A 25255-nucleotide genomic window follows, 5' to 3' on the forward strand; every position below is an offset into this window, starting at 1 on the left:
GGAAAGAAGATGTTCAGCTAGCTCCATCCCCGTGCTGTTACTACAAATGAGTTTATCCTTAAAGAGCCATACTCCCAGGAGTTCCACAGAGGGCTCCAGTCAACAGTATAGTGCTCGTGGAAGGGACAGAGATGCTCCTTGGGCCATGTGTCCCTAAAGTACTGGCTACATGTGGTTGGGGTCCAATTATCCTCTTCCCCCATGCCCTGATGCTGCTGCTGAGTCTCTGCTCCCTGCAAGAAATCCTCTCCTTTCTGAACTGGTGACTCATGTGACCATTTATCAAGACTTTCCTCCCCAAGATCTTTTTCAAAGGATTGAAGATGTAATAATTCCTTCATGGGAAATACAGGATTGTCAAAAATGGATGGAGGAGAAAACGAAACAAGAAGAGGAAGTCCAGGCTTGGCTTAAGCTAAGAATATCCACTCTGTTACCCTGGGAGACACCATCAAGGTGGGGATACATGGTACAATAATTTGATTTTCTATCACAAATCCAGAACTACATAGGTGAACTACACAGGTTTCGTTTAGATTCTTATATGGCACTTATCAGTGTTTGATTGCACAGTTGTGCATATGGAAATGAGACTACCATACAACCAATGAAAAAATGCATAAGCTGATGCACAGTAGGAGTATTTTTCAGGTCTTAGAAAACTACCTAATTAAATTATAAAGAAAAGCAACAGAGCTAGGTTAAACAACATTATTAATATGGCAACAGGGTTTGCATTTTCAAATGGTGAAGCAACAAGCCACTACAATTAATCACAAACAATAATTACTGGTACCAAAAGAGCAGCAATTAATATGAGCAGTGTTCCAACAGTTTGAGATCCTTGTTTGTGCTATATACATATATTGAAAGTTTTCAGCGAAATTTTAGTGCAGTTTTTTGTTAATATGCTCACCAAACAACATTTTTAGGACTCAGATTAGGTTTTGACCATTTGAGCAGTTTCAAATGTGTAGCTGTGATTAGATTTCATAATATCTGTTGATGGATGAGACTAGATATATACAGAATATGTGATATATCTAACTATTATTGAGCAGTTGAAGCATACCATTCTGTAAAGGTGCATGGTCTTTTACAGACCATAGACTATAAGCGTTTGCAATTAACAGATTCTCTGTTATTTTCCTTTCTGTCAAGTCAGGGATTAATAACTCAAGCTCACATGTTTTCAGTTTACAGCATGCTACAAGAGTAGGCTAATGTCTCTCACCTTTGTTATTTGCATGGCCTTATAACTATTGGCTAACAAAATTCACAAAGAATAAGACATCATTAGCATCACTTATGACACACACAAAAAATCCCTCTCTACAGGTTATATTTTATCCTATTTTACAAACAACTGTCTCTATACCAAGTTTACTTAGCCCCAAAAGGGACTATCTGAAGTCATACAATGAATGAAACCAAAACTGAAGCTATGAATTATATGGCAGGAAAAGGCTATAAAGATGCCTACAGATTAGGAACTATACTTAAACGTAGCAGGAGGCCTATGCCTCAGGCATCTAGCTCAAATTTTCAAAGAATCTTAGGTTCAAAACCTGAAAGTTTATGAAAATTGAATGGAATGAACTGATGATAACCCAATCAACACAGTTTGAGGGGAGAAAAGGACCTGTTGGGTTCCAGGAAATGGACGGGCACAAGCTTGCCCACAGCTAAAGGCTCCTCCGCAGCTTAAGGGGAGGGACCATTGAGCCCAGGACTCAAATAAGTATGGGGGACAACAAAAAAGAAAGCAAGGACAAGCGTGAAGGTCAAAGAGTCAAAAGTAGGGAACCTGAAAGGGACATCAAGCAGAGATTGAGGGGAGAAAAGGTGTCTGGAAAGGTGGATGGGAGAATAGGAAGGTTCAGGTTAAGAGGCAGCAGTTGGGCAAAGGTTGCTATCTCAAAGTTTTATGACTCCTAGGAGTAGGTATAAGTTGCCTTTTATGGGGGAAGAGGGTCACTAAACCTACCAAGGGAACTTGGACTTTGCAGTGTACGCACTATGTTTGTAGAACTGGTTGAGAACAGCACCTGCTCACACAACTGAAAGGTTTGTTTGTTTTTTAAAAAAACAAATATCAGTTCACAGGACAACACCCACTAACAGAAGGCCTCCATTCAATAAAGATGGGACCTATTGAGGAAGGGAAATAGGAAGCGATAACACACTATACAAAGGAATGTGGCAATAAGTAAAGCTGGTTGGACAACGCAAACAGCTGAGGTACGTGGGGTATGAGTTACTTAGAGCAAGTCTACACTACTGCTTAAGTCGCTCTAACTTACATCATTCAGGGTGTGAAAAAGTCCCTCCTCCCCCGCAAGCAATGCAAATTTTGTGCTGTCCACACCGGCACTATGTCAACTGCAGATGCTCTCCTGCCAACATAGCTTCCACTTCTCTCTGAGATGGAGTAATTAAGCCAATGGGAGAGCACTCTCCTGTCGGCATAGTGTGTCTTCACCAGACACCCTACAGCAGCACAGTTGCATCGGTGCAGCTGCAGCAATGTAGCACTGTACTGTAGACTTGCCCTTAGAAACTACAAGTCTACTGTTTTCATCAGAGAAAGTAGTAAAGAATTGTTAAACACTTGGATTTCCCTTCTGGTGTGTAATGAAACAATATGTTTACTGAATTAACTAAGATTGTTTATGGACAGCAACAGGTATCTCATGCCTAATATTGGCTTGGACTTGTCAGAGTCTGTTCTAGGTTATTTGATAGAATTGCCTTGGTGCATACTATTTGCCCCTTATATAGTAAGGCAAAGTAGCCTGTCATGAGACAACAGGGTCCACAATTCAACAGGCAGTCTAATTTGCATTCTCCTTTCTCTGTTTGGCAGGTCAAGAAACATTGCATTGCATTCTGTGAAAGGGCCACAGAGGGGCTAATGAGTGGTGTATTTCACTGAGAGGAGGAAATCCAGATAGCTGCTGCTCTTGGACAGGTCTAATTGACATTAGATTCAATTGATAAGCAAGAAATTGGGAAAACTGAAAAGCAGAGCCTGGTGATCCTTTAGAGTAACATGGTCTGGTCTGAAGATGCGAGTGACATTCTCCATGATCCTCCAATCAAAGCAGCTAAAAAAGCTAGGTGGAAATTCTATTGTAACAAACTTATCTGTATTTCAATTCTTCAAGGAGATCAATGTTTTAAAAAAATGTCTCCAAAACACATCATTAGCTGCAGTATATTCCATGTTCAATATAGAGACACCCAGTAACAGGACCTTGTCATCAGGTAGGCTTTAAAGCAGGGGTAGACAACCTATGGCACGCGTGCCAAAGACGGCACGCGAGCTGATTTTCAGTGGCACTCACACTGCCTAAGTCCTGGCCACTGGTCCGGGGGACTCTGCATTTTAATTTAATTTTAAATGAAGCTTCTTAAACCTTTTAAAAACCTTATTTACTTTACATACAATAATAGTTTAGTTATATATTAAAGACTTATAGAACGAGACCTTCTAAAAACATTAAAATGTATTACTGGCACGCGAAACCTTAAATTAGAGTGAATAAATGAAGACTCGGCACACCACTTCTGAAAGGTTGCCGACCCCTGCTTTAAAGTGTAATGGCAGTATTTGTTTCTCAAATCTAAGGCTATATCTATGCTAGCACTTTTGTTGGACTAAATTATGTCACTCAGGGGTGTGAAAAAAACGACCCTGAGTGATATAATTTACACCAATAGAAACACCAGTGTGGACAGCGCTATGTTGGTAAGAGACGCTCTCCTGCTGACATAGCTACTGTCGCTCATAGGGGATGGTTTAATTATGTTGATGGGAGAGGTCTCTCCTGTCAGCACAGAGCAGCTAAATGGGACACCTTAAAGTGGCGCAGCTGCATCAGTACAGCTGTGCCACTGTAAGGTCTCTTGAGTGTAGCCATGGCCTAAGTGGGAGAGGTAGAGCATCACTAGTTTAAAAAGAGGTCAAAAATTGCTAGGGAGCTGAAAAGTATTACTCTCTGAACCTTTTTTTCCTTCCTTTCCTCCCCACCCTCTCCTCCCAACCTCCATGGCTGGAAGGGTATTAACAGGCCACTTCAACTTGAATGGTCCCTTGAAATATGTGTTAACTATTTATGCTAAACAATCTGTTCCACATTGTATTTAGCTGTGACACTCTGAGTACATTTCCCAGACCTGAGGAAGAGCTCTATGTAGGCTTGAAAGCTGGTCCAATAAAAGATATTACCTCACTCACCTTGTCTCTCTCTGAACTTGGCACACTGCTGCTGAGTGTTGGGGAAGTGATCTATATTTCATGCCCTACCCACTTTTCAACTGAATTTGTTTTGTAATGTTTTACAGTTTATTTTACTAAAGTCAAGAGTAATTTTATCTCATCACTGTTTTTATTACATCCAGCACCAGTTATAACAATATCTTGGCTATTAGTTAATGCCAGAACATGATTTTTAATCAGTGAAAACAAAGGCTTAAATGCAGGCTTTAATGAAATCAAGACCAGGGTATGTGGGACAGAAATTTTATCCAATTTGTTGGGATTTTTTTTAAACAAAATAAAAGAAAGATGCAATTAAAAACTTATTGGCTCTTAACTTCTACCGTTACTGATTTTGGCATGATGTGCAAAATAGAACAGTCTCGCAATTTTTTAAACAGAGTTGCATCTTAGCTTTTCTGAAAGTATTATAAGGTATTTTTCACACCATCAACAGTGATAATTCTTGCAGGAGAGCTAAGAAAAGGGGTTAGAAAGATTATGCAAGTAGTATATGATATCATGAGTTAAAACAAATCCTGTTTGAGAAATTCCAATCAGAAAGGGTCACAGATCACAGAACACAATACTCTTTGTACTCTTCTGCAATCTCTCCTGAGTGGACCCTTCCTGGTGATAAGTCCTGGGCCTCTGCTTCATTAAAGGGGGAGTCCTGTGACTCTGCCACTCTCAGACTGGGTCCCTAGGCATCAGCATCCCTGTTTCACACTGCGGCTCCTGCAGCAGGGACAGGTTTGGTTCCCTGAAAGTCTTCTTTCTTTAGAATCACAGAATTGTAGGACTGGAAAGGATCTCGAGAGGTCATCTAGTCCAGTCCCCTGCACTCATGGCAGGACTAAGTATTTGGGAGCTTAGTACCCAGAAAATGTATGGAGTGACACACTTCAGACTTTTCAGAAAAAATGTATGATATATCAACAGGAACACAGGAGTCAGATATGGGTTGAAGTAATTAAGGCTGTACACATGAATCTTACCTGACTTTTTAGCTTCTCCATGCTTAGTTAAGCAGGCTCTGCTTTAGATCATTGCCTTTCTTCCTAGTTGCCTGGGTGGAGAACTCTGAGCAGGAGTTAACCCTTTGAGTCCCTGTACAAAAATAGGTAGGTAAACTGAGCCACACATTCATTAAAAATAATAATAATCTTCCAAGCTTTCTACAGAAGTTAAACCTTACACTAGCAAAATCCCTAGAAATACCCTACCAGAAGACAACTGAACATTTCCAGTAGTTACATATCAGTGTAATCAGGGGATTCAGGTTGGCAGCTGAATAATAAAGTTACCTTACTCCAGGGGCCTTTGAATAACAACATATCTGGGCCAGGAATTTAGACTCTAATTGCACAGTCATTACAACTGTTAACATGTTATTTTAATTTCTTTAGATTCCTTTCTATGCCTGTTTTCCATTTATTATTACTGTAAAAATCCACAAAAACACACTTATCGATCTGTTATATGCATGACACAAATACCAAAACCTCAAGAAGAGGTTTTTAAGCAATGAAACATTAGCCCAACTAGTCAAGATGCAATTAAATGAAGCTAAGGCTAACAAATACTCTGAATGCAAAATCTTGTGAAACTAATGGGTTTTGTTTTTTGTTTTGTTACTGTCTAGATGGGGCCACCCCATACATGTATAGATAAGTATAAGTTTCACCAAATTTGTATAGTTGGGAACAGAGATGGAGTTAGGTCCTTTGGGTAAGTCTCACTGAAGATATATATGAAACCTTCATTGTTAAGTGTGAAACTTTCAGGAACCAGAATGCGACATTCTTGGAACTAGGTTTTTATTATTAACCACCACCTAGAGGCGATCAGAAAGAACCCTAGCCTGAATATCTCCAGAGTCTGATACAAAATCACCTTTATGCAGCAGCTTATCAGCAATAATTGCTACTGAAGAACATCAATATGGACAAAGGGATGGAAGGCTGTGCAAAGTGTGACAAAAAGGCCACATGTGGCTTGCAGGGTCATGAAACAGAGCCTGAGCAATGGAGGCTCTCTCCCTATCACATATGGTTACTGTAAGGTGAAGGCAAAACTAATCAACTACAGTATATGATTTTATTGCTAATGAATAGAAATTACTTGGTTGAGCTCCTATATCAAGGGAAATACAAGTGCAGGTAAACAACATAATAGAGTGCATTGATTTTTATTTAAAACATATGTAACTTTACAGGCAAATTGGGAGAGGCCCTCAGTTCCTCTGGCTGCATAAAAAAAGGCACGCAGAGAAAGTTCCCAAGGTGCCAAAGAGTAAAAACAAAATACTTAAGCTTGACAGATGGAGACATCTGCTCTACTGCTGACATTTCACTTCTTTGAAGATTCAAGTACCAAGGATCAATGTAAGTTTGTGAAAACCATAAACACAAAGACAGATCAATTACTGACAATTTTAGCATCAGCTAAAGTAAGAGCGAGTGAGAGATATTTCATAGTCTAGCATAAAATGTAAGCAATATGAAGGGGTGGGGATGCTGAGTGGGCATACTGTAGTGCAGAAAAGCACCATCTATTTAGGATCAGAAACTTTAGTCTAAAACAGCTGTAAATAATAGCTTTGTGGAGTAGAAGCATGGGCTTCTAGAGAACCGTGAATGGATGAGGGATAGGGGAGCACTAGGAATTAGGTCTCGCAAGGAAGCCATGGATACTATTACAAGCATGGAGAAAATTACTACTTGAGTTTCTGAACCTGGAAATTAAAGATGACAGAAAGTGCTATATATAACATTTCTATATGACCTCAATAAGCAAAACTCACAGTGGGAGCTCTGTGTCCTATAACCAGGGTGGGATTTACCATATTTCTGTGAGCCCTATAGAGTTCAGGGGTTCATATAATTGCAGTCCAACTTGCAACAGTGACTCCTGGACCACTACCCGGGCCCCCGGGCCCCAGGCCTTCTGATTGGAGTACAGGCTTTAGCTCCAATTGCCATAGCAACAGCTCACCTGTTTTGAAAGTAGCCTGCTAGGGTTAGAGTAGGTGCTACAGCCTCAGCGTCACACTCAGCCTTAATGATTGCAGAGGTATCTGCACCCTATCACTGCTTCCGTTCCATCCTATCACTGGAGTCCATTACCTGTTGCAATGAGCCCACCACCTCGTGTGTGTTAGAAATTAGTCCTTGAATGAAGGAGGGGAGGTCTCTGTGGGAAAGGTCTGATGGTGGGATTTTATAGTATTAGACTGTTTGCAGTAGAGTTATTTAACCAGACTCTCTTTTCAGCTTTTCTACTCCCTTGTTAGTTTAAATGAAGCCATTCAGGGTGGACTGTTCACATTCTGTGATTTTACTATCCTGTGCTTCATGGACCCCTTGGATTGCAGGCATTGCTCCCATTAGTTAAGTGGGTTATGCTGGGTTTGCCTGCTAAGGACTAAAGGCTGTGCTCATGTGGTGAAGGTTGTTTCCTGAGTTGGAGGAATCTCTTTTTTTATTCTTGTGCCACACTTCTCCTCCTGGCTAGTAGAACCACGTCTCCTGGTTAATGTCCGAGGACTGCTGCCCACAAACTGGCACACCTGCCCAGGCAAAGAGGTGACATGATGTCCCTCTACAGGACACACGGCGGTGACTTTAAGAATGGCAGAGACTGAGAGACAAAAGCTAGGGTTGTGTATTGTATAGGGGAAGAATGAGAGCAAGCTAGTGTTACACTGTTTTAAAGAGATTTTTTTCCAAATTGAGTCTGCCTCCGAGGTCAAAGAAGGGAACCCCTGCTTAATTATAAAGCCTTTAAATATGCGACCGCTGATGACAACCCTTGTAATGGTGAGGGTTGTATGATTACAAAAGTTAAATTCTTGGGCACTTTTGTGAATTGTGATGAATCAACAAAGCAGAGAACTACAGTTCCCATCAGCCCCATCCCAACTGCAGTTCCCTTGGCCAGGTAAGGAGACAGATCCTGAAACAGGACGTGGCTGACTGCATTTGGGACGGGAGGGGAGTGGGAGCCTCATGGCAGCAAGAAGCTGGAGAGAAGCCTGAGGAAGTGGACTGGACAGAGCCACATGTGGAGCAGGCGATGGCTGTCAGATGATACAGCTGGATACAGGTCATTATGGGACTTATTGGGAAGCAACAGTTGGATAGGGAGTTCAATGAGAGACACTAACTGAGCCTGGCCTGGAACACTGCAAGTGCCTACTTGCTGAAATAGAGCCTGGACTGCAGAGGGCGCCCCAGGCACTAGGCCTGACGAGCCCTGACTCTTGCTTTGGACAATGCCAGGAGCTCAAACAATAACTGCTATCACTCACTTTGAACTGTAACTGTCTTAGCCCTTGTCTACACTGCCATTTTACAGCACTGAACCTTTCTTGCTCAGGGGTGTGAAAAAACACGCTTCTAGCGCTGGGAGCTACTACTCTCACGGGGGTGGGTTTTTTACAGCGCTGGGAGAGTGCTCAGCGCTGGGAGAGCACTCTCCCAGCGCTGGTGCCGTGACTACACAGCCATGTTAAAGCACTGCCGCAGCAGTACTTTAACATTGCTAGTGAAGACATACCCTTAGCCATAGGCGCCGACTTCCCCTCTTTCCCGTGGGTGCTCGACCCCACTCCACCCCTTCCATGAGGCCCCACCTGTTCTCCGCCCCCATTCCAACTCCTTCCCCAAATCCCCGCCCCGGACCCGCCTCTTCCCCACCTCCTCCCCTGAATGCACCACGTTCACGCTCCTCCCCACTTCCCCTTCAGGAGAGTGCTAATGCTGCCGAACAGCTGTTTGGTGGCGGCTGGGTAGGAAATGCTGGGAGGTAGGCGGAGGAGCGAGGACACGGCATGCTTAGAGCGAGGGAGGCAGGGAGCTTGGCTGCCAGTGGGTGCAGAACACCCATTAATATTTCCCCGTAGGTGCTCCAGCCCCAGACCACCCACGGAGTCAGCGCTTATGCCCTTAGCCTCTGTACCTAGAGTATCTACAACTTTTCCTTTTCTTACCAGCCCTAGGAAAACACCCTTTCCCTTAGCCATGTGTCTCAGTGGTTATGGGGATGCACTAAGGTTAGTGTCTACAAGGCCACCCTGATAAGGCACCTACTTTGCTTGTCTCCAAGTTGCAGTACACCTGGCATTCCTGTTGACATCCGAGGGTGTTGGTGTACTGGACAGCCATAATAATTTAAAGAAATATACTGTACATATATGCTTTAAGAGTGTAGAAATTACCTCTGAACATATGCTAACTTAAGTTCCATTTTCTTGAGAGAATGCTATTTTTTTTTCCTGAGAGGTGTGTTAAGATTGCTGAGGTCAATACACATACAAGAGGCTCTAGAGGTCAATACACATACAAGAGGCTCTATGCATACAACAAATAGACACACCCTTGCTTATTTAACTATAATATGGAACTATTCACAAGAACAAAAGCATGTTTCTAGGTCCCTGCTGGCTCATCTCTGTTAAAGGGACATGCCAAGTAACTTAACTATTTACCTAACTCTCAGATCTTGCAACAAAGACTGCTTCCCAGCATTTGAAGATAATTAAAAGAGAAACCTGATGGGGATTTGGATTGTGAGAATATAACAATGCAATGTTGCAAAATTCTCTACTCCTTGTGAATATAAGGAAGCAGATATATTGGAGTACGGCAGGTCTTTTAAATGAAATCAAAGATGACTAAGATTATTAAATTCCCAGACAAAATCTTTAAGGAGAAGTTACATTACAGTAATTTAAGGATAAAAAACAAAACAAACCTTATGAGAATATTGTTACAATTAAAAAAAACCCAAACCCAAGCATTAGAACCCAGCAATTCTGACTAATGATTAAACTTTAAAAAACCCTAAACATTTGAAAGCATGAAACTGCACAGTTAAGGTCACCCAAACAATCTTAAATCTGCCCTAAGAGACTCCAGTTTCCCATCTTTCCTTTGTTCCTGTAATATCTACTTTGGAAAATGCTCTTGATGCAAAAATAATATACCTTACAAAGACCTTAAGAAGTGTGCAGAGAAGCAATTATTCTAGTAGAGTGATTGTACCTCTGCCATCCTCCCATTTTCTTTCATTGTCTCCCTCTCCCATCAGAAGGTCATTAAGGCTGAAAGGTTTCAGAGTAACAGCCGTGTTAGTCTGTATCCGCAAAAAGAAGAACAGGAGTACTTGATGCATCCGAAGAAGTGGGCTGTAGTCCACGAAAGCTTATGCTCTAATAAATTTGTTAGTCTCTAAGGTGCCACAAGTACTCCTGTTCTTTTTATTAAGGCTGAAAGAAATGGTTACAGACATCTTAAATGTGGAGGAGACAATGTACTGGAACAGCTTGCAGGGGGTGGTATTGAAAATGTGCCTCACAGTGCACTGATTTTTATAACTGGTTCCATACATATATGTCTCCATTATTAAGTGTAATGCTTAGTAACTCCAATACCCTTTACATGTAAGAGCTATAATTTCAGGATCTAGGAAGTGTGTGTATATATAGCTACACCAGAATTATCCTTAATATTCTTTGTATAATTGGTGGCCCCTGGAGTCTTAATGGAAAGTAGAGAATGCTTTCCTTCAGTAATCTAGTTATCCAACAAGGAATTTTTTTAAAGGATTTTTCTTTGTACAGTATATAGTTATAAAGGAGGCTGGAGTCAATGCAAACAAAATACAATTAAAAGTAAGTCATTCTAGTTTGTGTGGTCACTGATGAGATTCACTTCTTTGGTACACACCTCTTGCTCCCAGTTCCCCACACACACTTCCGCTCCCCCTGGTTTGATTGGAGTGAGCCCTTTTATAGCATCAAAGGGGCCTTAATTAGAGTCAGGTGCTTAACTGCCTCACCTGACTCTTAGCAGGTTAATTGGAGTCAGGTGGTCTATTAGCCTGGCGCAGCTCTTGCTCCGGTCACTCAGGGAACAGAAAACTACTTATTAATTGGCCAGTATATCTCCCTTCTGCTACTCCGCTGTTCCCAACTGGTCTGGGTCTATCACAACAAATATGGCTAGATTTTTAAAATATATGTAAATGCCATAAATCTCTGTTTTGTTTTTCTGTTTTGATCACTTTACATAATCACCCATTATCTCCCTAACTTTAGTTGATTGTCAATCCTCTGACATGTCAGTCCCAAGTTCAGGTACTGGTTGGTGTTGCACTTGTAGATGTTGCAGGCACTGTGAGGTCCAGGGTCCATCTTATCAGAGGGGTCCAGAGCAGTCTAGATCTCAAAATAGCTTCTTAGTTCCAAGGGGTGGTCTGACTCCTGCTCACACTGGGGTAACAAGCTTAGCTATAAGGTTTCTGCTTTTCCTCCTGGCTGAGGTAACTATCAATGATTGGGCTGTAGAAGGTAGATGACTGAACTATTCGTTGGGCAGTCACTCCCTTCGCAATGGTGTGGTAGGTCCTTAGGTTCCCAAACTCGATGGTTTCACAGTTGAGAATTGGGAAAACTGAAAAAACTGTCACTCATTCTGTGAGGGGAACTGGATGTTCCCTCATCTCTCTCTCTGTCTGTCCCTTTTCAACTGACACCCCAGAGGGAGGGACTACCTCCTCTCTCCCAGCCATATGGTCCATGGGGTAAAGAACCAGTCAGAGCTCTCCTCTTTTGGAAAATCTGGGGCTGCTGCTTTAGTTCCTCCCACCAGCCTCCTCTCGGCATAAGCGAGGGTCTCTTAGCAATGGGACAGCAATGCTTCTGGGATGCATTTGGCCCTGGCAGGGCCCTGGTAAGTTTTACAGCCCCCCTTATGATAAGGGGTGTGTATATGTATATAATATATTGCGATTGCAACTACATAGACAATCAAGTCAAATGTATTAGTCTAGCTGTCTCTGTGACGGGATTTGCTACTCATGGCTGGGGTGCCTCCTTGTAATCATCTGGGGATTAGCTCTAAACCAGTGTAACTTGAGTTTTACTAACCCTAGGCTTATGTTGCAATGTAAACATATCCACAGTGTCTGCGCATTGGCTTCCCAGATAGAACCAACTAATTTGATGATCAAGTTGATCCTTGTCTTTATTTTCAGCAAGGTTTTGGTAAAATGTTCCTTGAAAATCAAGATGCACTCCAGTGTAACACCTAGGTTCACAGCACTGGAATGTGATCCAGCCTGTGTCCATTCAAAAAGATGTTGAACTGCTTATTGGCCTTTGTGTGATATAGATGGAAGCAGCTGGAAACTGTCTCTTTGATACTAGGTTTAAGTATTCATCTCTTTCATGTCAGCATTCAGGACGACTTCTAGGTGACTGAAATCCTCATCCTGTACTGCCAGACAGATGTAATCTACATAAATTAAACACCTGGCAGTGGTCTTGAGAAGGTCATTTTTGAAGAGGTTGAAAAGTGTTGGTGTTAGAAATGAGCCTTGAGATGGACCATTGTTTTGGGACCTCCAGGAGCTGTTTCTTTGTCCAAGTAAAACTTGGAACCAGCGGCTGTGACAGATATGGCATTTCCTGCTTTATCCTTGGGAGCCCTTATTTAAGTAAGTTTAAGTATCTTTGGGGTCCATTGTATTAAATGGAAAGTTTATGAATTATTGTGGGCCAGAATTGTGTGTAATCTCTCTAGGTGGGGAGATGTGATTCAAAGGAGAATATTGAAAATATGCCAGGCAAGAAGGGTCTTTTGGGACAATAAGTGTGAAGTTGATTTTCTGGGGCATAGCTAGGGAGAGGTAAATGCAAATTTCCCACTCCAGTTATACAAAAGCCTTACCTTTTGAAGCTATGCCCTGAGGAGTGAAATATTGTCTGCTGATTATTATTCCTTAAAACTTGAGATCCAAAGCCTGAGCTGTATAAAGAAATAGCTGATCTGTCCAGCCATTGTTCTGGTTCTGAATCTGAGACAGTGATGAACTTGTAACCATGCAGAAAACCCAGTTGTGGGTTTTGAAGGACTGATACCTACCAGAGCCCAAGGATGGAGTTGGACTGACCTCACGTAAGCATTGTAGCATATGTGTAGGTTCTTTTATTTTTTTTAATATGTTTTCTCTGTAATGCTTGTACCTCAAGAATACAGGTACTGGTTTAGAAATCGCTGTGTGGTAACTTACAACTGTGGTAAATACACTAGTCATAGCCCTTGGAGAGAAAGCAAAGCTGTCTCCACTGCCAGGGCCCTCCTCACTGCCAGAGTCTTTCCCTGTTGTGGGGAAAGGCTCCAGCAATGGGGAGCTGCTGGAACCTTTGCCGGTTGCTGGAGCCTTTCACTTCAGCAGGGAACGGCTCCAATTGCGAGGAGGTGATAGAGCCTTTCCTCACTGCCAGAATCTTTACCTGTGGCGAGGAAAGACTCTGGTGGAGGGAAGCAGCGTGAAAGGTGAGGCTTTCTCAGATGCCTCCTCTCTGCCAGAGCCTTTCCCCACTGAGGAAGTCTTTTCCAGCAGCAGTGAAAGGCTCCAGCAACAGGGAAACACTGGGACACTACACTGCTAAAAATAGCAATGTAGACAGGAAGACATAGCTTGGGCAAGTAGAGAGCATGTGGGTATGTACTCACATACATACCCATGCCCTTCAAACATGCCTTAACTCTACTTGCCTAAGCCCTGCCTCACCGTTTACACTGCTATGTATACTAGTACTGGGGTTACGCGGGTATGTACTCTACATGCCACCAAAAGAAACATGCAGTGTAGATGTCCACTGAATCAGTGTGGCTTGCTGGAGATATCACAGTATAGACAGGGAACTGCCTTAAATAACCCAGTCAGGAGTGAGTGAGACCTGGGTCTCTCCCCAAGAGAAGTAATAGCTGGGAGCCAGAAAGCTTTAAGCAGGGACCACATAAAAGAAAAACAGATGCTGTTACCCTGAAACTGTGAGAGTGGTTTCTCAGTAACAGCTACACAACCAGGACAACCCACTTTGGTAAGATCAGTGATAGCTTGTATGTGGGTCTGTATACCAGATTGTGTCATATGCAGCTGTAAGATCTAGAAACATTGCTCCTGTCTTCTACATGGGCATGGAAGCCATTCTTGATGTAGATGCTGAGTGCCAGCATTTGATAAGACTTACTGTGGTTTGGCTGAAATCTTCTTGATCTACACTCAGGACATCATCAGCAGTGGGGCAATTCATAGCAATGAGATGGGGAAGTAAATTATTGCAAATCGGTGATCTTTCTTGGGTTTTGGCAGGGCTATTACTTTGGCTCCGCACAAAATCTTAGGTGTGAGATGATCTAGCAGCCCCTTCAGGCCTTAGATTCATAGAGTTTATTTTATTCCCCTGGATGACTCTAGATAGAAAGATGGCTAGCCTTTGTCTGCTAGTTATTTCAAGGTGCTTCGGGAATTCAGGGAAGATGTTATCAAGTCCATAGGCTTTATCTGTTTTCAGTGTTTACCAACCTTTCTATTTCATCTGTGGTGAAAGGCTGGAAGTCTTCTGTTTCAGGTATGCACTCTTTATATTGTGCTGCCATTTCTTCTTCACTTATCCTTCAAACTTTTTGTCCTGGTCTGCCTTCGCGACGTTTATTAGGTGGGTAGCAATACTATTTGGAGAAAATGGTGCTGTGCTGGAGGCTTCTGAGCAGCACAGAGTTTTCTGATTATGCCCAGGTTTTGCAGCTGGATCTTTACGCCTTTATTTCCACTGTGGCCTGCTCTCATCTGGCTCTTCTAAAAACATTCAAGCTGTCAAAAAGATATATGGTGATGTCTGGCTCACCACTCTCTTAATATTGCTTGAGCAGTTCTGCCCACTCCTCATCTAGGCAGGGAATATAGGTCTTATAATAACCTCTTAGAATTGACTTAGTGGCAGCTTCATAAATGGCTATTGTGAATTGTATGTAAGCTTCTTCCACAGACATGTGTGGGATACAGTGATGTAGTGGTCGGTGAATTGTGCAAAACTGGGCAAGTTTCTGATAGTTCCAGTGAGAGTTGTATTACTGCTTGCAATAGGTATAGTTACTCCAACTTCAGTAAGGATTGGACAATGTTGACTATGCAGGAAGTTTTTCAGTACACTGTTTGTAGCTTGAAATAGATGATTGCCTTTGCTGGTGATCCAGGTGAGGTCAGGGGAGTATCACAGAGGTCTGAGTTCGATGGGAGTGGTGCTCTGTCAACAAGATATACTCTAACATAGGTAGCCAATTTACTATGCAGAGAGTAACTCACACTCACCTTTGATGTTAACTTGCAGAAAAGGAGTTAACATGTGTTTCCTGAAGGCAGATTATATCCATGTTATGTTTGGAGGCTAGGAACTGAAAAATGGAGTGTTTAGCAGCTGAGAAACCTTCAATGTTTAGCTAAGGTATTTTCAGGAATGGGCCAATGTCCAATGGGTCAATGTTTCTTGATCATGGTTAAGATCACCGAGATCACTTGAAAGTCCATGCTGACTAGGATCTGAAAGATTTGGCCTGCTTGTTGCAGCTTTGGCATATATGATCGGAATGCACACAACCCATAGGATATGAAGTATATATCCGGGGTGTAATCCTGACCCATTGAAGTGAATGGGAGTTTTGCCACTGACCATAATGGAGTCAGGATTTCACTCCAAGTTTTATTGGGATGGATTACATCAGAGATGATGCATAACTGTTGATTGGGGGGGGTGGATGTGGGGAGGGAGCACAATTTAAAGGTTCTGTGGTATGCAGTGGGGTTCAAGGTAGGACATATAATCCCTGGCAGTAATCTGGGGGAGCACATGACCCTTTGTGCCCCTCTCCCCACGCATCGCATCTGGATTCCATTAGGTATCCCCAAATCATAAAGTTGTTTCTCTTCTTTTTATAAACAGAACTGGTATAAAATGTTTAATCAAAATATAGGCCAGAAGATTTCCAAATATACAAGGGACAGTTAGTCACCTAACTCCAGTTGAAAGTCAATGGGCATTGGGGGCCTAAATCCCATCTATGCTTTTGAAAATCTACCCCATAGTTTTCTCTGTTCACTTACTAGAATTATGTAAACATTCTGTTTTGGGGAATAAGTTGATCTATTCTGTTCTGTGATGTGCCTGATTCAAGCGTGCAAGTTCCCACAGCTGCTATGAAACAGTGGATATACAAAAGGTTAGCGGAGATGCAAAAAATGAAGTCTTGTCCCCAAATCAAAAGTGACCAAGCATGTTTTGGAATGGGATTGAACTAGGAAAATAATATATCAATAATCAGTTACCACAGTCCGTACATGTCCTGGAAATCATAACACTAAAAGCAGCATGAATAGGAAATGCTCTGAGCAGTACCATGTTTCCACAACAGGGCTGCCCAGAGGATTCAGGGGGCCCGGGGCAAAGCAATTTCGGGGGCCTCTTTCATAAAAAAAAGTTGCAATATTATAGAATACTATGTTCTCGTGGGGGCCCCTGTGGGGCCCGGAGCCTGGGGCAAATTGCCCCACTTGTCCCTCCCTCTGGGCGGCCCTGCTCCACACAGCAACTCTCTAGATTTTCAATCTTTGATTATGAACTTGGTCCTGTAATGTACTGTACATACAGATGACTGTTTGACACAGAAGTATTCTGTTTAAAGACATGCCACATTTTATAACCTATGAGGAACAAGAAATACCTGTTTTTAATACCTACTAATAACCTATTAAAATAACAAAAACATTTTTGTAGCTAATGACATTTTTCCACCCCACCCTTAGTTTTGAAATTTGTCGTTGAAATCTCAAGTTCTCATACATTAAAGATTTTTGTTGCATTTTATACAACACAGTTATCAGGAAAACTTTTAAATAGCTTCAGCTAATAGCTTATTGAATTTCATAATATTATAAATGTAAATAGGATGCAAATTGTTTTACATAATACTTATATTTTCCCCACGTGATTACAAAGACAGGACATTCTATGAATAAATGCTCAACACCTGCATATTAAAAATATTCATTTTGAAAACATGCCTTTTTAAAACTAATACACTGTCAAAAGCTAGGAGGGATGAATAAAAGAAAGACCAACCATACTGTATATTAAGAAGAGCTTTGCCTGAGTAAGTGGAAAAGTATCTTTTGATCTGAAAGATCTTTCCTCACTGATTTTTTTCATAAGTAAATTACTGTATTATCATTCATATCATAGTCAGTTTCTTTGGAAACCTTCATTCAGTGACCATTATCCATCTTTCAAGTGCTGCACAATTCTTGTGACAATTAATTTTTGCCTTTGATAAGCCAGCCTTCACAGTAAACTGTTTATAGCTCCCATTACTGTTAAATCACTTAGTTCTCCAAGAGCCCTAAGAACTGAATACATACAACTGCTCACTACTATTTATATGGAGTTTCAAGTTCAAAAATGCACGTATTTTTGGCACATTGAACAGTATCTTTTCTGGTTATTTTTTTAATAAGCTTTCACCACTTTTTATTTGTACCCATTCAGACTTAAGCATAAGGGGCTCAGCTGGTGTAAACTGAGTCACTCCAATAAAGCCAAAGGAGCTATACTGATTGATACCAGAATCTGGCTCTCGTACACTACTGTCAGTTTTACCAGCCTTCACTCCAACTAATCTCCTAGCTGCCTTAACCACATCCACATCCTACTGTACCCCCCTGAATCACTTTCAATTACCTCCTTCTTAATACATAACCCTCAGTAATTCTTTCCTTCCAAAGCCTTCTAAATCCTTCTAGTATTTTTTTTAAAACGTAACTAATTGTTAGAAGCATTTGTAGCTCTTTGAAATCATACTTCAGAATGTATTGTGGTATGTTGACTCTGAGGGCTAGAGTTTCTAAGCAGCTTTCAAAATAATGAGATTTGTGTGCAAGGCTCCCATGGACTGCTTGAAAGATTTACTCTTTATAGTTAAAAAGTTTTTAAAGAATCAGTTTCTTTGTGATGTTCTCTTGTAAACGATGTGCCAAAGCATGCAGTCTTTACAGTGAAGATTTTCCCCAAGATATTCCACTTTTTTGTCATATATGCTGCACTTTTACAACAATTCTGCTTTTTAACATAAAGATGTAGCACCTTTTCATCTGATATACTATGTAGTTTTGATGGCAGACTTGCCTGCAGCCTGCTTTCAGACTTCTTGTATACACATTCCAAACAGGAGTCTGATTCTGCTTTCTCTGCACACCCAAAGTCCCCAATATCTTTGATAAGAATTTGGGCTATACAGAGAATATGTGAGGTATATGATGTGTTTCACATTGGCAAGCACTTGGATGGTGCAGGTTTTTATTATTTAACACTGGAAACGAATGTTGTGGTTATTGCACTGTGATATTTTACATTTATAGTGTGTCTTTAATTTGCTGATCTCAAGATGTTTTATAAAGATTAAGTATCACTCCCATTTTAAAGATGGGGGAAAACTGAAGTACAGAGGGGTTAAGTGATTTGCCCGAAGACAGAGCAAGTCAGTGGAAGAGTTGGGAACAGAATCTATTTTCCAGACCCCCTGCTGTAGATATTAGACTTTCTCACTCAATTGAAAGTTGCATAGTAAAGTTGAATGTCATGCCTGTCATGAGTTACGTGATTTTCATGTTTGATTTATTTTATATAGTATGTCCATGACTTCTGACATTATGGGATTTTTCAGATGATGATGGGCCACATTCTGCCACTGTTACTCCAGTTCATAAATATCTTACTTTACAAAACAGTCCCACTGACTTCAATGAACTACTTATGAAATATGGTACTGCTCAGAGTAAGAGTAAGTCAGAGAACAGGTAATAAGACTAAATGGATATCTAATAGGGGCTGATTATGCAATGTGCTGAGCATCTCCTGAGATATGCTTAGCACTACATCTACCATTAAATATCAATAGGAGCATTTGATGGGTTACAGGATCAGATCCTTTGAGAGCAAAAGATCAACAGTAACAGTGCAGGGACACAAGGTAAGACTCGTAGAATCTAGACACAAACACTAGAGTAATAGAGATGTGCAGGACAAGGAGGTAAAGGGGAAAGCTGGCAGAAAGACACCTTTAATAAACCCTTTTAGATGGAAAAATGACCATCTACTATATATGGCTACACACCCAGAGTTACAGTATTAGTAACAGTAGGTAGGTACCCAAGAGCTAACAATGTGGAAACAAATCATTTCGGGAAAAAAAATGCATGTAGAGGCCTGATTCTGTGGTTTGATACCCACAAGATGTGTCTGTGACATTTCAGAATTTCTGCCCTGACTTGAGGAGGGTTGTGGTGCCAACCACACATGACACTTTCAAATATTTGATATGACAAATCAATACCCCTCACAATTAACTATCTCTGTTGTGCTAGATCCAGCAGTTTGCACTTGATTTTGGAGCTTTTGTGTTTGGCTAATATTGTTTTGCTATGGTTTATTTGCTTTATTAGTTTTTCACCTTTTTATCCATGCTTTAGCAAGGCTATGTTTCAGCCTTGAAGTCACACTGGCTTATTATGCCAAATAAGGTTTGTTATTGCTGTTGATTCTGCCAGTTGGTGGCTAGGTACTTGAATGGATTTAACTAACAAATGATGACTCCGCCATCCCATGGCTGCTGCTCTGTGTGCACCAGCAAATTACTGCAGGCAAGGCAGTAAATCCGTGAGGCAAATCAGAAAGGCACCTCTTTATTTGTTTCATGACTTTGGCTATTGTTCTTTTTGGAGAGTGCTTGTGGTTGTAACAGGACCACCTTCCCCTTTAAGAGGCAGGAAGCCTTGGGCCAGCCAGTTCTGTTCTGAGGAAGAGCCCCTTAAAGAACAAGTGTCTTGAGCCAGACCCAGTGAGGAAGGGATCAGGTGATTACAGGTGAGAAGCACCTGATTTCTATAAAGGCTAGAAGAGTTCACTCAAAGTGGAGAGTTACAGGAAGAAGGTTGGGTCCTAGAGAAGGGTTACTGCCAGAAAGGCATTGCATGAGCTGCAGAGAGCAGAAGACCCAGGCAGGGCTAGTTCTAAGGGCAGAGGCTTGCCTTTGGTCACTGTGCTGTGCTGCCTTCTTCCCTCTCTCCCCCCAAGTAGCATTTCCATCCTAGATGGCAAAACTGGCTAGGGCTGCTCAAGCAGGCTGTGGGGAAAGAAGGAAAGCAAGGGACGAGTGATGTGCTGAATTTGTATTATTTGGAAGAAATAAAGCTGAAGAGCTGCAGCAGAAGGCCTGAACCAGACTCCGTGTGGGGTGTCAGTCCTTGAGCTGTGGGGACAGGTCTACAGTTCTGTGACCTCTTATAGCTTTGGGGGAAAATAATTGGAAAAAGAGCTGTATGTGTATGTCCAAGCAGTTTGCATGCAGCCAACTACTTTCCTCTGCAATTTCACATCTAAAATTGTACACTCCTGCCTACTTAGCAGTTCTAATGTGAAATTGTCAATCATCTTACAGCTAGATTTCTGAAGGGGACTTAGGTGCCACTGGCATTCATAAAACCACAGCTCAGCTGCTACCTGTCCTTATAGGTGCCTAAAGTCCTCATGACACCTGAATTTGTGCTGATGAGTACATGCACAGCCACTTAAGTCCTGACCCCATTGAACAGCTTGGCACCTAACCTAAACTTGAGTCCTAGTGGAATTCATAAACTAGGCCTTCCCCCAGCGATCTCACCAGTGGGGCCTGATGCAGTAGATGTGCTCAGAGGCTGCCTAAGAACCCACCTACCAGATAGGGTCCTGTGTGAAACAAAGCTGGGGAGGTGGTGAACCCCTTGTACACTATAGCCCAGTGATCGTTACCCAGGAAGTGGGAGACCCAGGTTCAAATCCTGGCTCTGTCTGACTGGGAACAGAGACTTGAACTGGGTGTGTCCCAAGTGAGTGTGCTAAGCACTGGGTTATTGGGTATTCTGGGATAGGTCATGCTCAGTCTCTCCTATTGAATCTGTTCCACTCTGTATGAAATACTTAAATATTTATTGGAGCAGGGACTGGAACCTGTGCACTAGCCACTAGACTACAGAGTCAGTCTCTGGCTCAATGAATATTTAAGTATTAAGTGGAACAGCTTCAACAGGAGTGATTGAGAGCCCCACCTAGAATAACCTCTAGCTCAGTGTTCGGGGCACTCCTTTGTGAGGTGGACGACTGATTCAAGTCCCTGCTCGGATTCAGGTAGAGCAATGATTTAAATCCAGGTCTTCCACATCCCGGGTGAGTGCTCTAACTATTGGGGGGGGGGGGGGATGGGAGTGCCTCTTCCTTCTCTGAAACTTTTCTTGAGAAAGGACTGATCTGCTTTGGGTGCCTGTTTCCAGGTGAGGGTTTACAGTTGTGAATCCTGAGCAGAGACAGGTGCAGAATTAGGCATCTAACTCCCTTTGAGGGGCAGGGCTTAGGCCACACCCCTCTCCTAGGCATTGTCTACTGGCTGTCTTAGGCAGCTCCCTGTTCAGCGTGATTGCTTCTGTAAATCTTTTCTTAGGTGCCTAATTCTCACCAGGCATTTTATAGAGTGCTTGGGTGCCTAATTTGGGGTTGTGATTTCCACGACTGCAGGATGACTAAAAGTCAGGCATTGCAATGCTTAATTACCCCTTGTGAATGTAGCCCCTTTTTTTCACCCAGCTGGTTTGATTACTGACTTTAAAGACGTAACTCTGAATTACCCTTCTCCGCTATTTGGTATGAATATACATTTGGCAGCTGGGAGGAAAGTAGAAAGAGGGTATGAAATTTAGGAGGAAAGAGATAGTCTAGAGGAGATATCTTCTTATATAGCTCTTCCTCCAGGGCCTGAATAAAAAAAACAAACAATGAGACAGCCTTATCTCAAGAAGTGTGCAAGAAGCTGAGAGTGAGTAGGCGTACTGCTGGAGAACTGAGAAGTACAAGCGTTATCAGACATCAGGAGGAAGGTCCGGTGGTGAGGACAAAGAAGGTGTTGGGAGGAGGCCATGGGGAAGTAGCCCAGGGAGTTTTAGGTGTCGTGCAACTGTACCTGGAGGCACTCTAAACATCTGAAGTCCACAGGGCCCTGGGCTAGAACCCGGAGTAGAGGGCGGGCCCGGGTTCCCCCCATACCTCCCAACTCCTGATCAAACACAGCAGGAATTGACCTGGACTATAGCTTCTACCAGAGGGGAAGGTCTCTGGACTGTTTCCTGACCCACAGGGTGAATCTGTTAAGCGAGCAAATCCACCAATAAGCGTAGGACCCACCAAGGTAGAGGAGGAACTTTGTCACATCGTATATATTTGTAAAGCTGCCTGCCGTGACTTGGCAGCATGAATACTAACTTAACAACAAACTGAAGAATCAGGGCACAAACCCTAAATGGGTTGTGAGTTCTAGATTTCATGAACCATTTGTTAAATGTAAACTCCCCAGACAAATATAACTGCTTTAACAGTCTCCTTGGGTACTCCAATGTGTCTTGCCATCCAGGTAAGCCTATCATTGCTGATAAATGGTCCCTTACACCACGAATCACAGCAATATTCAGTTTAGTCCTAGTCCCAATGGACCAGTCACATACTCCAGGTCAATTTCACTTTAAATCTCACACCAAAGACAACACTTGTAGCCAATCCTATAGTAAACTAAGAATTTATTAGCTAGGAAAAGGAAACAAGTTATTTACAAGGTTAAAGCAGGCAAACATGCATATGCAAATGAGTTACAATCTTAAATTTCAAAAGGTAATAGAAGTTTCTATAATAAGCAAATGCTATACGTCCTTTAGGGTAAACCCAGGCTAAGCACTCTGGTTCTCTAGCTTATGCCTAGAAAACCTTGCCCCTCAGAGTCCAAGCAGCATAAGATCCTGTTATTTTTTATTACAGATTTTAATTCCTCTACCCCTCTTTTGCTCTGAGCTGCAAACTCAGCTGATGGAAGGAATTTATTTGAAGGACTCATCTCCAGGGTGGGGAGCAGAGAGAGTATAACTTGTTCTTGCATTTGTTGTGTATATAATTTCTATTGTTTAAATAAATATTATTGGAATTGTTTGGTTATTTAAGAATTGTGTACTTATTTATTAAGGGAGTACAGTATCAACTGTCAGGGTGGATTACTCATTATTTCCCCAAGAGATACCAGTATTAGAGCAGCAGTTTGATTTCCCCAGATCACCAGTGGGGAGAGTCATGAATTTAGCAGGGAGACCCACATTGGTAGAATGACCCAGGACCTCAGGATGTAAAGCAGATTTGTGATGGGGTTTAACCTTGCCCCCACCCCCATCACTGGCAAGGCTAGCAAATGTACCCACTTAGCCTCTGCATGTGGAGAGGTGAGCTACTAATTGGCTCTGAGCCAGAGGGGGCAGAGCTAAGTCATAATAAGTAGACTGGAGGAGCAGAAGAGACAGGTCTCTCCAGCTGAGAGAAGTCCAGGATTAGGGTAATAGATATAACAGGAGTAGCACACTATAGGGGCAGCATAGGCTCCTGCAAGAGAAGTCCCAAGATAGGGTTTTGCAAGTAGAAGTAGATTTCAATAGCACAAGGGGGCAGAAGAATCATCCAGAATCATTTGGATTTGTTTGTGATGCCCTGGAAGGAGTTTGAACTTTGTGATTTGACCTGAGTGCTGAGCCACAGAAGACCCGGAGCCAGAGGCAGATGGCCAGCAAGAGACATTGGATTCCAGTGACATTGAACCTGGATGCAAGGGGGCAGGCCAAGGGTGAATGTGCCCCCACATATTGGTACGAGAAGTAGGATTCTGGGGACCCCAAGGAAGAAGGGAGATACCAACTACTTTAGGGGCAGGAGCAGTTGGACACACTAAGGCTTTTTTTTTTCCTTTGGGGAACATGGAGGATATAGTCTGCACACTGGCAGCCCAGCAGGAGCAGCTGCATGCTCTGTTGTTGTATCTATTACAAGGACAGCAAGAACATTTCCTGCAATGCCTAGAAAATGGACCCCAAGAACCTGGGTAATTTCGGGAGAAGAAAATTCTGCCAGACCAGTACCGACCCTGGAAAATTGGGACCAGGTGATGAGCCAGAGGTGTTTTTGTGCACTTTCAAGAGCATAGCAACAGCAGCACAGTGGGCCGAATCCTCTTGGGCAGCCTTACTGGCCCCATCCCTTTTAGGAGCAGCTCAAGCGGCCCATCAAGCTTTGTCCGATGAGCAGGCACAGCCTTACAAAATTGTAAAAAGAGCCATTCTGGATAGTTTGGGACTGACCTCTGAAGCATACCATCACTGGTTTAGGATAGAGTCTTTCCTATGTGGGGGGGAGGGTGCACATTTACAGGATCTGACAACATGATGGTTGCAGCCTGACACAAATTCCTTAGAAAAGGTAGCGGATTTTGTAGTCTTAGAATAAGTCCTAAGGGTCTTACCTGCTGGAGCCCAAAGTTGGGTCCAGAAGCTTTGACTGACTTCTACTGATGAGGCCATGGAGAGGGTGGAGGTCTATATGAAGGCTGATAATACTGACCACCCAAACGAGGGCTCAGTTCAAGGGGACTATTCCAAGGAAAGCAACCTGATACAGAATCCCTGACCCTGGGACAGCATGGAGGACATACAGGGAGATAAATTCTTAAGCAATCTGGTACCTAAGAAACCGGAAGAGGTAGCAGCACCTCACTCATCAGCGGGTACCTGGGACAGGCACCCAGGAATTGATCAGAAGAATACTGTAGTGTGCTTTCATTGTGGCCAACTGGGTCATATATGAAAGGACTGCCCACTTAGGAGCAAGAATATTTGGACTGCTACTACAGCCAAGTCTGGGGCTTGGGATGCTCCCTCAGTAGAGGTCACACTCCAGCCTGCCAGATAATTGCTAAAATGGCTGGATGTAAAATGAGAGGACTGATTGACTCCTGATGTGGGCATATGCTAGTTTGAGAGAGCAGTCTAGGAACTGTAGAAATAGATGGTAAGAAACCTCCCCAGCCCATAATTATAGACATAGACTGGCCTAATTTCCCAGCCCTATTTCAAGAAATGGTACTGTGTGGACAAACTGACTGAAAGGCGACCCTCGCCTGGACACGCATTGTTGAACCAGGCAGCCCAGAGGTGAGACCAACGTGCACAAATTCAGTGGACTGGGGGAAGTTACTAAGGAGT

The 25255-nt window shown here is 42.6% G+C and overlaps 1 long non-coding RNA gene across 2 annotated transcripts in view; it reads right to left on the reverse strand.

Annotated features, from left to right (window-relative positions):
* LOC117878176 overlaps positions 1 to 25255 on the reverse strand; it is a 95200-nt gene that overhangs the window by 56065 nt on the left and 13880 nt on the right. For both annotated transcript variants that reach the window (XR_004645909.1, XR_004645910.1), the window contains exon 2: positions 5260 to 5371. This is a non-coding gene — a long non-coding RNA (uncharacterized LOC117878176). The remainder of the gene's footprint in view (positions 1 to 5259; positions 5372 to 25255) is intronic.

The sequence above is a fragment of the Trachemys scripta genome, chromosome 5, assembly GCF_013100865.1.
Source record: "Trachemys scripta elegans isolate TJP31775 chromosome 5, CAS_Tse_1.0, whole genome shotgun sequence".
Lineage (NCBI taxonomy): Eukaryota > Metazoa > Chordata > Testudines > Emydidae > Trachemys > Trachemys scripta.